The 14985-nt window shown below is 44.0% G+C and overlaps 1 protein-coding gene across 6 annotated transcripts in view; it reads right to left on the minus strand.

Moving 5' to 3' along the window:
• Positions 1-14985, minus strand: part of RAPGEF4 (Rap guanine nucleotide exchange factor 4) — a 251957-nt gene that overhangs the window by 186629 nt on the left and 50343 nt on the right. Inside the window, exon 1 of one of the 6 annotated variants that reach the window (XM_033947097.1) lies at positions 13440-13461. The exons of the other annotated variants lie outside the window; for them this stretch is intronic. The gene's annotated coding sequence lies outside the window, so the exon portion shown is untranslated. Of the gene's footprint in view, positions 1-13439; positions 13462-14985 lie in introns of those variants that run through there. 6 annotated transcript variants of the gene reach the window in all.

Genomic DNA, 14985 nt, shown 5'->3' on the forward strand with positions numbered 1-14985 from the left:
TTTTACTAATACAAAATATATAAAAGAAACCGTTAGTCCACTTCCAAATATTTTATTAACAAACTATTAATATTTATATTTATGAGCAACACACATTTATACATATCATTTAAATAAACCACACTGTTCACCTAAACACTTTCACCTACTCCTCATAGAAACTCAAAGGAGGAAAAAACCCCTGATGAGACAGAAAACCTGGAATGGATTCAAACTCTTTCAGCCACTGCTCCTTTCAAAATGCCACTACCAGTTCTCTCAAAGTCTTGATTTATCTGCTATATCCCACATTAGAGCTGAAATTTAGACAGTCTTAGCTGCAAATGATGATATCCTGGTTTTTCCACCACCGATTTAGATCTTCTACATAGATTCCATTCAGCCGGCCCAACATAGTGTACTATGTTTCGCTAAACAAGCATTCTCAGGAGCTACGACTGCTTCAGTTTTCATTGCACTTTCCATCATGTCATCCTTCGTTTTATCATGCAGCAGCATCAACATGAGATTCAAAGCCTTTGTGGAGAAGAGAAGGAAAGCTTTGAATCTCATGTTGATGCTGCTGCATGATAAAAACGAAGGATGACATGATGCATAGGCGTCGGAACGGGGGAGGTCACTTTTATACCTGGTGGTCCAGAGGTGCAGCAGGCAGGAGCATGCATTCCATACTCCTGCCCGCTGCTAACCTGGTCGGTCGTGGCTGGTTTCTTCTGCCGCTGAGCGGCAATGAGCAGGAGCATGCTTTGCTCCTGCTCAGTGTTCAGTGGCTTCTTTGATTGGCTCCTGCTCATTGCCACTCAGCGGCAGCTTGCTCCTGCCCATTGAACTTCTGTACCATCAGACCAGAGGAGGTAGGAGCACGGGGCAGGGTGCAGAGAAAGCGAGGGAGGGAGGAAGGGTGGATGGGTGAAGAGTCTGACAGTGGGGGGAGGGGGCTGGGTGCAGAGCCTGACTGGGAGAGGCTGGGTGCAGGGGGTAGGGAGTTGGGAAGGCAGGGAGCACAGATGCTCAGGGGGTTGGGAAAGACAGATACTGCATGTACTGGGACAGGGTTGGGAAGGACAAATGCACGTGGGTGGGGGTTAGGAAAGGAGGAAAAGAGAGATGCTGCACAGGTGGAGTAGTGGGAAGGGAGAGAAAGAAATGCTGCTGGTGGGGGAGGGAAAAGGAATGGAGAATTGTTGGACATAGGTGTGTGGCATTAGAGGGAAAGAAAGATGATGTATATGGGGGAAAAGGGAGAATTGTTGGACATGATAATGGAGGAGAGGAGGGAGAGAGAAATGTTACACTGGGAGGGAGGAGAGATGACCCAAAGAAGGGAGAGATGTCAGACCACTGGAATGGGAAGGAGAGAGAGAGAGATGCCAGACCACAGAATGGAAAGGAAGGAGGAGAGAGAGAGAAACTAGACCGCAGAAAGGATAGGGTAGAGATGTTAGAACTCGGGAAGAGGGAGGGAAGGAGAGAGAGATGCCAGACAATGGGAGAGGAGAGAGATGCCAGGCCATGTGAGGGGGAAGGGGGAAGACAGATGTCTGACCATGGGAGAGAGATGAGATGGCACATAGGGATGGAGGGGAAGGGGAGACAAAGGGAGGAGATGGTGCACAGCAATGGGTACAATAGGGAAGAGATAAGAAGAAATGCTCCTTATGGATAGATGGGAATAGGGAAGAAGAAAGATGGAGGAGATGGTATACATGGATAGATGGGAAAGGAATGAATGGAAAAGTAGATTTTGAGAAGAAAGCAGAAAAATGGAAGTAAGTTGAATTTTAAAAGTTAATGCTAAAGATGGACGTATCAAAATAACAAAAAAAACTCTCTCATCAATACTGGGCGAGTCTCTCAAATTGATATCATCAAATAACAATTAAAGGCATTTAAATATTTAAATGTGCTCATAAGCTCTTCAGCAAGGCGCCACAGCAGCAGTACAACGTCACTGGAAAGGTGCTTGGATTTTAATCAAAACACAATACATGGAGTGAGAAATCTTGCTTCTGCTGGAGTAGCAGATATTATGACTCTACAAAAGATATTTAACAGTAGACAACTTATCTGAAAAGGTCAGTTCACGGCTCCAACACAGTCTGTGTTTCACTATGCTACATCAGGAAGTCGGAAGGATAAGCTTTTGATTTTGATTTTGTTTGCAGTGTGCAGTGCCTAAGAAGAACAACAACGTGCTATACAAATCGTGCTCATAGTTAAGAAGCAAAATTCATTATAAATATATAACAACCATGCAAACAAAATCAAAATCAAAAGCTTATCCTTCCGGCTTCCTTTTGTTTTTGATGCATAGTGGCTGGGACAACTCGCAAGACATCCAGAAAAACAGTTTTGCAAAGCGGCACTTGGACGTCCCAGTGATTAGGATGTCCAAGTGCAGGTTTATGCTGGTTTTTTTGGACATCTGCATTTTTCAAAAATGAGCCCCTAAGTGCCCATCCATATTGGCTCTGGGCCCATCCAAAATGTCAGGTCTGGCTGAGCCACTGCACTGAGGTAACCTTATTCCAGAGAACTGGGTCCATATGAGCTAAAACCTGTTTAAACATAGAGGTAAGTTTCATTTCTTTGCAAGCAGACATAAGAAAACATAAGAATAGCCTTACAGGTACAGATGATTATCTGACTGGACCCAGAACATGTATCTGTAATTTCTTTTAGGCTAGTCTGAGTCCTTTCCCTGTTAGCTCTAAAAATCTATAAGCAGAGCCATAAAGATCATTCTGGTTGCTGCCGGCAATCAATATAAACCAAGCAATACTGGAGAAATATGTTGTCACATTTTAGCTCTCACTGAAACTACAAATGCAGCCACATTTTAAATACATTGCAGACTATTGGCATTTTTTATGACAACCCCATATTGAGAAAACTGAATAAGCCAAATTATTACAGAATGCTACACAGAACAATCATGCTAACAGAATACCGCAGACACACATGACAGGAATAGTGTTAGGGCAACTAGAGCAACTGCCCCCTGGTCAGAGAGAGACCTAAACCAGCTGGAAGCTAAAGAAGCATGGCCTGGGGCTTTGCAGTCCCCAGTTATGTCTAACACCAGCTCTAGCAGGATACATATTTCAAATCTGATATATTCTAATCACAAAATAGAAAATAAAATTATTTTATTCTACCTTTTGATGTCTAATTATATTTTTCAAATCATGTTGGTCTCGGGTGCTGGTCTCTGTTTTCTTTTATCTTCTCTTAACTCACTTGCCAGGGTCTCCTGACCATTTGACATTTCTTCTTTCTCCATGCTCACCATCCATCTTCTATATTTGCATATGTATTGTTCCCCATGTTCAGCATCTCCCTTCTCTATGTCTCCTATACATCTCTTTCTAGTATTTCCCCTTTGCCCATCTCCCTACCTTCATCATCTCACCATTCTATGATCCCCTCCCCCTGGTACAGGGTGTGGGGAAAGAGAGAGAGAGATCCAGAGTAGAGAATGACACGGGGAAAAATTCTGTCCCTGTCACCGCCCCGTCCCTGGACCACCATCCTCTTCACCGCCCCATCCCCGCCGTCCCCTTCACTGCCCCGCCCCGTCTCTGCCGTCCCCTTCACCGCCCTGTCACCGTCCCCGCTGTCCCTTTCACCGCCTCGTCCCCATCCCCATCTTCAGCGTCTTCTCCTCTCCATCTCCCCACCCCCAGCATCCTTCATGCGGTCCAGCAGCTCCCTCCCGCCGGCCAGCCGTGCATTTCCCTCTCTCCCTCCTTTTCCCTTAACTTTTCTTGTTGAAACTGGCGATTTCCAAAAGGCTATGGGCTGTATTACAGCCGGAGCCTTGAAGTCGCGTCAGGTTGCCTGCTAGAAAAATCTCCTCCGATGCAACCGGAAACAGGAAGTTGAATCAGAGGAGACTTTTCCAGCAGGCAACGCAATGCAACTTCATGGCTCCGGCTGTAATACAGCTCATAGCCTTATGGAAATCACTAGTTTCAACAAGAAAAGTTAAGGGAAAAGGAGGGAGGGAGGGAGGGAGATGCATGGCCGGCCGGCCAGTGGGAGAGAGTGGGCTGCCGGATCGAATGCTTGTTCACCGCGTGTTCAGGCTTGTACACCGCCCCGTCTAACCATTCACTGCTCCACGGGGCGGTGAATGGCCTTGTCCCTGATCTCGCGGTGACCTTTTTTTTGGTCACCGTTTTGGCGGGCTACCCGCGGCTAGCCGCGGGTAACAACCACCTTATCATTCTCTAATCCAGAGTGCATCTCACCCACTCCCTCTACTGCCACATCTAACATTTCTCCCTCTATGATCCCATGGATCATGTGCAGCATTTTTCACAATTGCCCACCAACCCCATGCCCAACATTTCTCCATCTATCACCCCTCTCCAGTACCATGCCACACCTCTCCCTCCATCACTATGTCCAACATTCCTCCCTCCCCTTTAATCTATCCCTCTGTTCCTCTCCACCACCATATCCAACATTTCTCCCTCTCATACTTCTCTTCCCCATATATCTCTCCCTCACTCCTCTATGCCCAACAATTTTCCTCTCTCTTCCTTTCCCCATGTGCACCATCTCTTTCCCTCTCACTCACACACTCACGCCCAACAATTCTCCCTTTCTATACCCTCCCTCCCTTATGTCCCATGTTAGTGTCCCCTTCCTCCCTCCCTTGTGTCCCAAGTTCATGCCCTCTCCCTTCCTTTTGTGTCCCGAGTGCATGCTCCTCCTCCCTGCCTTCCAGCCTTTGTCCCAAATTTGTGCCTCCCCCATGCCCCTTTCTTCCTTTGACCCATGTTGATAGCCCCTCTCTTCCTTACTTCTTCCCTTCAGGGCTATCCAACTAGGCTGCTCCTTCCTGCCTTCAGTTGTACTTGTTTGCAGGAATGTGGACAATGGTTCTTGCATGCTGCATGTGGCTGACCCAGAAGCCATCTCTCCAACGTCAGGAGAGATGTCAGCCACATGCAGGATGCATGTGCCGCTACCTGCATCCCTGCAAAGAACAAGTTCGGCTGAAGTCAGGAAAGAGTAGCCCACCTGGAAGGAGGACTGTTGAGGTAACCGGGCCCGGCTGACCCGGAAGGCTTCCCTCCAACGTCAGCTCTGACATCAGAGGGAAGCCTTCTGGGTCAGCTTCAGTGGAGGGGGGCATGCAGCTTGAGGGCAGGAAAAAAGCCTGTTTAAAAATGGGTTCCCCGGCAGTGGTGAACAACAGTGGCTCCACATTGGGTGCGAGGATGGGGGACTGTTGGACCTGCGATAGGTAGGGAGAGGGGCTTCTGGACTTATAAGGGGAGGCTGTTGCTGCACCTGTGATCATGAGGGGAGCTACTGACCGGGAGGGGTGGAAAGGGAAGCAACTCATGGCAGATCCTTTTCTGTGGGAACAAGGCCATTCACCGCTCCACGGCAATCAGTTGATTTTTTCCCCATTTCAGTGGGTTACCCACAGCTACCCAAGGCTAGACGCAGGTAATAGTCACCATGTCATTCTCTACTTCTTATCCTCGAAGACAAGGACTAGATGTACACGTGTTCCAGATAGCTAGAAAATGTTGGCTTTGTTTAAGGGTGAGATCTGCATCTCTAGCTTCACATAACATCAAGGCATGGAGTTGATTCCTCCTTTGCCAAAAAGAGGGATCATTTGAATATACCCATTGTTGAAAAATACTTTTTTCGCTACTAGAGTCACCTTGCAGTCAAATAACTTGTGGCCCTTACCCCTTACTCACATATCACCCCCATGGTCCAGCACCACTATCTCAAAAATAAACCAAAAAGATTGACTTTTAGAACAAGTCCAAAAAACATGATATAACGAACTGTCAGCTTCCTCACATTTTCCACAGATTGGGGAGTTAACCAATTTAGCTTTGAGTGCCCTCACTTGAGAAAAATATGCACTATGTAATATTCTAAATTGGCATTTCCGATAATCTGCACTATGAGCTATTATGGGTATTCCTTGGACTAAATTCATAAAATTAAGTAAACACATCTAATAGTCCACTTCTCAATCCCAGCATTTTTAGTACAGCAGCCTAGCCACACAGTCATCCCAGCGAGCAGTGGGGCACCTCAGGTGGAATTGCATTAAACTTCATATTGCCTATCTTTGATGTCTGGTGATTTTATTTTTCCACGAAAACAGGTTTCACTAAATCAGCTTATTTAATGCACTTATCTGATTGTTGTTATAACGCACAAGTTTCAAATAGTTTTTTCAATCAGCCACAAGAGGTTTTTGACCAATGATAGAGATCCTGTTCTGCTTCTGACCACTTTGTGAATTCATATTCTACGTGGCGCAGGCATCTGAGGTCTTTTCCTCTTGTTTAGTTAATTATAGTTGCATACTGAAACTTGTTTTCTTGCATTTCTATCCATTCTTGTTTTGTGGTGATTTTATTTTTCCAATCATCTTCTCCTTTCCTCTCCTCCAGCCATGTGTACCATCTCCTCCTTGTCTCTTATTCCCAACTTTTCTTAAACAGCATTTCTTGCATCTCTCTTCCCATCCCATCTCTTCTCACTCTCTCCCCTTCCTCTCCATCCCTGTGTGGCATATTCTCCCTCTCTCTCCCCCTCTGGTGGTCTGACATCTTTCTCCTCTCCTTTCCAGTCTGGCATCTCTCTTTTCCCCTTCCCCTTTGTGGTCTCACATCTCCCTATCCTTCTCTTCTCCCTCTCACCTACCAACCTCTCCTCCTTCCCTTCCATGGTCCAGCATTTCTCTTTCCTTCCCTCTCCCTCCAGTTGTCTGACATTTCTTCTTCCCTTTCTCCTTTCCTGTGGTCTGGCATCTTTGTCCTCCCCTTCCCTTCCCTCCCACGGAGGTCTGGAATTTCATTCTTGTTTTTCCTCTCCATCCCTGTGATCCAGCATTTCTCGGACAACTCCTCATGCGATCCCCCAGCAATCCCACTGCGTTCCTCCCTACTATGGGATCCGATAAGGCAGCTACTCTTTCATTCTTCAGGCCACCAGCAGCGTTAGTGAAGTAAACACACTGTTTTCGGTGGCCCAGACATTTTCCTTCTGCTACTGCTTCGCACGTAAGTGGGGACAGGAAGTAGAAGTAGAGAGAAAGCTTCTGGGCTGTAGAAGGCACCATGTTTACCTCAGTCATGCTGCTGGCGGCCCAAAGAGTAAAAGAGCAGCTGCAGCAATGGAGTCCACCATGCCCAGATCCACCATCTCTCCTTTTCTCAACTACCCTTTCATCCAGCATCTTTCTTCCTTCTTCCCCACCACCTCATAATTCACCATCTCTCCCTTTCTCTTCCCAACTACCCTCCTATCCAGTATATTTATACCCACTCCCTTCACACCACCTCTTGGGTCCAACTTCTCTTTCTTTTCCCTCCCTCTATCCCATTGTCCACCATCTCTTTCTCTCTCCTCTGTTTCTTCACCTTCTTCCCCCCACCCTCAGTCTGGCATATCCCCCTCTCTTTGAACCCTTGTATACTTCAAGAAGGGTCTTTAGGGTAAACAGGGTAGTTGCCCTTGGCACCGCAGTTTTAGGTCCTCCCACCCTTTAAGGCCAGCATGCTTCCCTCTTGTTTTCACCCTTGTCCAGCATTCCCCTGGCCTTTCCGATCTAACTTTAGTAGTTAATTACCACCTGAAGAGGATCACCAGCGCTGGAACGTTTCTAACAGGCAGCCCATGGCCTCCACTGCACTTTTCCTCTGCCATGGTACATCCTAGTACGAAACAGGATGTTACGTCAGAGGAGGGGCAGGACCACAGCAGAGGGAAAGTACAGCAGAGGCTGCCGGTTAAAAATGTTCCAATGCCAACAATCCTCTGCAGAAAGTAATTAACTACTAAAGTTAGACTGGGAAGGCCAGGGGGATGCTGAATGAGGGTAGAAACAAGGGGGAAGCATGCCGGCCTTCGGGGGGCCCTAAACCACTAGGCTGAGGGCAATTGCCCTGGTTGTCCTCCTAACTGCGGCCCTGCAGTGATGTGATGTCCCCAAATTATTGGTGGTGCTCGGGCACCCACAGCACCCACAGAGCTGGTGCCTATGCCTCCAGTGGTCATCTAGTCAGTCTGGGTACCTATTTGGCATTTATTTGTTGTTAAAACAGATCTAGCCCTAAATGTTCAAATTGTTCCCTAGATATATTCTAAAATGTTTGATTGTTGCAGAAAAAAAAGAACAAAAGGAGGTCCAACCTAAACTGCAGTTAAAAACAACCAAGAGCAAACAAAACAAAACTGCAGATCTGTACAAGACGCAGGCAAATTTTATTAATGACAAAAAATGATATGCAAAAAATAATATGCAAACCCTTTTACCAATTACCAATCAAGGGTCCCTTGATTGGTAATTGGTAAAAGGGTTTGCATATTATTTTTTGCATATCATTTTTTGTCATTAATAAAATTTGCCTGCGTCTTGTACAGATCTGCAGTTTTGTTTTGTTTGCTCTTGATTGTTGCAGAAAAACATCTAAGTCTAAAGCTCACCCAAGTACCACCCACACCATGCTTCTAACATCCTCCCCTCCTAGAGATTTAGACGAACTGTGGATGAATAGCATAGAAATCTGTTGGAGATTGAATATCACTTACCCAGGTAGTCACTTCCCCTGTTCTTAGTAGGGGAATTCTCACTGAGTGCTAAGAGAGAGAGGAGAAACACACCAGGCACACACACAACTAGAATCATATAAGACACAGTAATTGAAGCTTCGGGGAGATTTCTATCTGATGCTTAAAGCAACCTCATCAAGAAATGACTCAGAGAGGCATACAGCACTGATTCCTTTTATTGAGAAGTTTGGAGGCAAAATTATTGGTAATGATTACGTATGTCACAAGATGCAAGCCATAGGTCATATGGTCAATGGACAAAAGATACATTACACATGTCATAAATCACAAGGTCATAACGTTATAAAACCCTTTATCTTCAAGCAAGGATGTAGGGCAGATTACAAGCTTTCTACCATAGCAAGTCTTAGCTGATATATCAGAGCAATATTCTTTATACTTATATTTCACTATATAGGTTTTCAACGGGGGGTGTAATCCTCACATAGCCCCTTTCAGGGACTACAAATCTATCTAGAAAATAAGTTTCAAAAATAGTGAATTGGAAGAGTATGGCGAGAAAAACTTCCATGTGCCACTTTTTGGACATTTTTCTTTTTTGAAAATGAGCCCCATATTGTGATAGTTACAGAAAATATGGCATCATGTATAAAAGCAATTCAAACTAAAAACATCAGAAATCCAATCAGAACTAGCATCTCTATAATACAATATCAGGAGAGAGGTTGGACAGGGAGAGAGGAAGTTATTAATACAAGGCCACACATTCCTATATATTATGAATCTCCAGCAATTAATAAATCATAATCAGGCTCAAATCACACAAAGGATCAATACAAATGTCTTACCCTTCAAAAGAAGTATTTTAAGTGTTCATGGTCATAAAAGACTCTTTTAATCCTCTGAGTCCCTGAAATATTTTATAAAGACATGACATCAACACATAAAACATGCTGCTTAAGCTCCAAAAAGTTCTTCCTTCTAATCTGTGTAGATTTAGATCAGCAAAAATAACAACTTTCTGATCAAAAAATAAATCCTTTTGGTTACCAAAATATAATCTCCTGACCAAGCCTGTCAGACTCAAGCACAAAAGAAAGTATTAAAGTCCCTCTCTATGTTTCATCTTCCTGACCTGAATGCGAGAGCTTTGACATATCCAGGCTGTTATTTACCTATTTGCTTCATTAGTCAGAGGTAGATTTCAGAAAGAATGTCCCAGTTGGAACGACATCATATTCCACTAATACTTTAGAACATGATCTTCAAATGCAGAGCCCGTTCTAAACTTCTTCTAAGGAATGGACTTGTGTGTGCTGGCTACGTGCAGTAGGAGCATCCATTTTACAAGAATCGGTGTCAAAAATTTCTGCGGGATCAGTATAGCAACATAAACGTGTATATGTCAGCATACATGTTTTCTGAAGCTGTCACAGAGCCTGAAATTATTTCACAATATTGCTTTCAGGGGGAGGAGGGAGAGAAGGGGAAGCAACAATACTTTAGGATTATGAAGGTGACCACCCTTAATCCCTCCAGTGGAACGCTGCACAAAACAAGCGACTTTCTCCAACCTAGATGTCCCCAGGAGCAGATGTAAATCCTGATGTTGAAGTCAGTGGACATAAGCATACATTCTGTTTCCGAAATGGGGAATGCACAGGCAACTTTTTGCACCACCCTAGTCCCTAGCTCCCTTACCATAGACCATTCCAGGAACCCCCGTGAATTTTGAAAAATCGCGAATGCGGTTTTTCGCCTGTCAAAAGGCAGGGGAGGCAGGAGAGAGCAACTGGAGAACCGGCAGGTGAAGAAAATCACTTGCGGTCTGCTCCGACCGCCTCTTCCTGTAGTAAAGTTGGGCTACACCAATCAGGAGCTGCTTTGACACGCAGGTCCTGATTGGTGTAGCCCGACTTTACTACAGGAAGAGGCGGTCAGAACAGACCGCGAACGAGCGAGTCCATGATTCGTGAACTGTGAATTCGCAGGGGAACACTGGATTTACATTTTGGGTATTTATACATCCTTGCATTCTAAAATCCAAAATGAAAACAAGAGTTTCTGAACAGTGGCATAGTAAGGGGGGGCGGTCCACCCCAGACGCCATGGTGGGGGCGCTGGCACCACTCTTCCTCTCCACCCTCTGCCCCTAGCTTGCTCCCACTCCTCTCCTTGCCACGTGCGCGTCCCCTTCCCTCGTACCTCTAGTTGCTCATCGCCATGAGCAACAACTTCAAAGTATTCCTCGCAATTGCGTAGTCTCTCCCACTGACTTCACTCCTGGGTGCCACGCATAGGAAATTATGTCAGAGGGAGGGCCGATGGTCTCGATGAGTACTTTGAATTTCTTGTTGCTTGCTGCAGTGAACAACTAGAGGTATGGGAGAAGGAAAGGGGGCACGCATGTAGTAGGAGGGATTGGGGAAGGAGTGGGGGAAGCAGAGCTGATGGCGGGGAAAGGGCACCTCTCACTCTCGCTAAGCCACTGCTTCTGAAAGTGCTGGTTGACATTTTTACTTTTTAAATTTTGTTTGGGTAAGTTTTATATTTTGTATTTATTGTTATTTATTTTATGTTATAAACCACCTGGATGGCTTTTGTCAAGAAGGTAAATAAAGATATTTTTTTAAATAAATAAAATGACCGCCCATCCGACCATAGGGCAGTCAAAGTGCTTTACAAATATCCAGATTCCCAACACATCAAATAATATTACACAATCTACTGACTAGGACTGTACCGAAAATTCGGATTCAAATTGATTCAGCCTTGAAATACATTATTCGTATTTTGTATTAAGTCAAACGGTGATTTAAATTTGTATACAAATAATCTGGGGCTCTACTGTGCTATATCCGACTGAAATAAACACTTGGGCCCAAACTCTGCAACCGGCATCTAATGTTAGGCACCTGTTTTGGAGGCGCCCAACTAGATAAGCACCTATCTAAATTGAATAACAAGCCCAATTAAGCTTTTTAATCAGCAATAATTAAAACTTAGGCAGAGTGATTCTCTAACAAGGCGTCTCTAAAAATTTAGGCAGCCTTCAAAAAAACAGGCGCTATGCATGTTAGGTGTGGGCATGTGCTAGGCACCTTGTTACAGAATCGCTGCTCTTAAGCGTGCTTAAGCGTTCGCATGGCCGCCTAACTTTTAGCTGTGCCTAGAGCTGGCCTATTTATTGGGCACCTCCAAAATTCCATACTGCAAAATCACTTCAGATAGGGATATATTTAATAACTTCAAACTGTGAATATGGTATTAAGTTATGGCATATTTGTATACTGCCTTCCATAGCCATACTCCAACTCAAGCAGCTCACAAAACACACACCACATAAAAATGCATCACAAATGCAATATAAAAGCACAATTATAATACACAAATATGATTTATAAAAAAAATATACCCCTCTTTTAAAAAACCATAGCACGGTATTTAGTGTCTGCAGCGGTGGAAACAGCTTCGACACTCATGAATTCCTATGAGCGTCGGAGCTGTTGCCGCCATGGCCGGAGCTAAAAACCGCGCTATGGTTTTGTAAAAAGGGGGGGGATAACTAATTAGTTATTTTAAAAAATATCCCCCTCATTCTATAACTTAGCGCTTAATGTTGGGCGCCCAATACATGCGCATGTACTAGAATAATAGATCTTATGTGTGTTAGTGGCACCAATTGACAGTTATGTGCTTAAGTGCTAGACGCTATTCTATAATGTATGCGCCAAGGTTACTTAGCATGTAGCTGCAAGGGGGCATACACGTTGGCAGAGTACAGGCAGGAAATAGGCATGGCACCAAGTGGCATGTACAACTTATAGAACACTATCAGTTCCACTCAATGCATGGCGCACTTAAGCATGCCAGCTTCTGCCAGACATTGACCTATCATACAGGGGCATGCCTCAATTTTGGCACTCCAGGTGGTTTTGCACTAATCTCCAATAGTTAAAATGTGCCTAAGAGCTGGCACTAAGTGCACCCCATTGTGGCACTTCATTTTGGCATCAAAATATAGACTTGCCACCTACATAATACAATTAGTAAAACTACAAAACAAAAATCTTCCAGAAATTCAAATTCTTCCTGGACAACAGTGCTATCAGAAGCCTGTGCTGAGGATATCTGGGTAGCAAGCTATTACCTATATGTGTTGTTCCAGAAAACAACCCTCAATTCCAATTGTAATATGTGCATCCAATCAAAAATGACATTGCTGGAAATGAATAAAATAAATATTATCATACCTCCATAAATTTAGTCAATGGGCTCCAAACTTTATTAAATACACTACTAAATTACCTACATTCTACGTTAATTCTTTCATATTTGTATGTAGTGCATACATTCACCCACCAAAAAGTGTAACTTAATCTATCATGGTTTTTCCAATTACATCCATGGTGGGAGGGGGGAAGGGAGGGAAATAAATAAATACTGATGGTGACTTTAGGTAGCTTCATGAATTATTTAAATCATATATTATGTTAATTTGTATTATTTAATATATGAAATTTGAAAATCTTGAATGATATATAAGTTGCCAGTATAGATAATAGTGCATTGTATGTAATATCTACTGTTCTTTATTTGTTTGGCACTGTTTTAGTTTAAAAATCAATAAAGATTTATAAAAAAAAAAAAAAATAAATGACATTGCTGGTTCACACATCCTTCCAGGATATTCTCCATAAGTGCCATAAAATGTTCTAATTCCTCCATAATTCCTGACTTTTTACCTTCCATAACGTCCAGGGACTTCTCAAGAACTAACTTCAGGAATATTGCTAGCAAATACCCTGCACCATTCGCAGCTGCTACCTCCCCAACATTCCCGGCTATAAAAAGCTGCTTTATAAAACACCAACCTGTTTTCCAAGTCTCCCTTTTGGCATTGCAGATCTGTTACCAATTTGCTCTGCGAATACTGCTGTTTCCCAGTCAAGACAGAGCAAACCTTCTGACCATGGTGGTAGAAATCTCACATCGGGTCTTAGAAAGCTGACAGCTTAGAGAAGATGTGATTGCATCTTCTCCTGGCATCCTTCCTAGAGCTACCCCACATTAATATTCCACCATGGAGCTCATCCAATACTTAATCAGACCAACCATGGTTGCCAGGGAACTCCATTTAGTTTTCCTTTCTCCTTCAAGTTAAAAAAAAAATTTAACAGGAAGAACAGCGGGGAGTTCTCACATGCTGCTATTAGCCTTGGAAGATGATCTTTAGCATGCAAAGAGATCCTAGGGTCCTGCTAACAGGTGCGAGTAGTGACATCTAGAGGCTCTATTATAATAATATACTTTTACTCAATTCTTGACATCACTAGTTGTCAGAAAGAAGTATATTTGCCCCTGTGACCAGTATTCTAATTGAGAGAGACTTGTTCTGAAGGAATTTTCCCAAGGCTATAAAACTTTGTGCTCAATTCAAATCCCTGTCTTTTTCTTCTTGCCTCTCCAGCTGAATGATCAGCATGTGAGGTGAGAGCCATTCAATAAATCATAGGAGTTAGGGATACCTGGCTATCCTAGTTAGAACAATCTGAGAGGAAAAGTCTAGGAACATTCACAGTGACAGTGACTGAGTAAACCTGTGCTGTGAAGGGGAGCAGGGAACCTGCTATACTCATTCATAGGACTAAGGAGTGAAGGAGAAGATGGACATAGTTGTATATTTTCAGAGGGCGACCAGGACCACCTTTGTACGTACCTTCTACACAGGTTCCCGAAACAGCTCCTGAGGTTCAAACAGAGAATCATGATGGCAGATAAAGGCCAAAGTGGCCCATCCAATCTGCCCAACCACAGCATCCACTATCTCCTAATCTCCTTAAGAGATCCCACTTGCCTGTCACATGCTTTCTTGAATTCAGACATACCGTATATACTCGAGTAGAAGTCAATCTGAATATAAGTCGAGAGTAATGCTCAGTTAAATACTGAGTAATGCAGTGGGTAGCCACTGTAGATTGGCATAATCTTTGAACAGCCTCTGTGTTCTCCAAAGCTACGGGGAATTTCTGGGCACAATATCTCATAAGAACATAAGCAATGCCTCTGCTGGGTCAGATCTGAGGTCCATCATGTCCAGCAGTCCGCTCACGCGGCGGCCCAACAGGTCCAGGACCTGTGCAGTAATCCTCTATTTATACCCCTCTATCCCCTTTTCCAGCAGGAAATTGTCCAATCCTTTCTTAAACCCCAATACTGTACTCTGCCCTATTACGCCCTCTGGAAGCGCATTCCAGGTGTCCACCACTCGTTGGGTAAAGAAGAACTTCCTAGCATTCGTTTTGAATCTGTCCCCTTTCAACTTTTCCGAATGCCCTCTTGTTCTTTTATTTTTCAAAAGTTTGAAGAATCTGTCCCTCTCTACTCTCTCTATGCCCTTCATGATCTTGTAAGTCTCTA

Source organism: Geotrypetes seraphini, chromosome 5 (assembly GCF_902459505.1).
Source record: "Geotrypetes seraphini chromosome 5, aGeoSer1.1, whole genome shotgun sequence".
In the NCBI taxonomy this organism is placed as follows: Eukaryota; Metazoa; Chordata; class Amphibia; order Gymnophiona; family Dermophiidae; genus Geotrypetes; species Geotrypetes seraphini.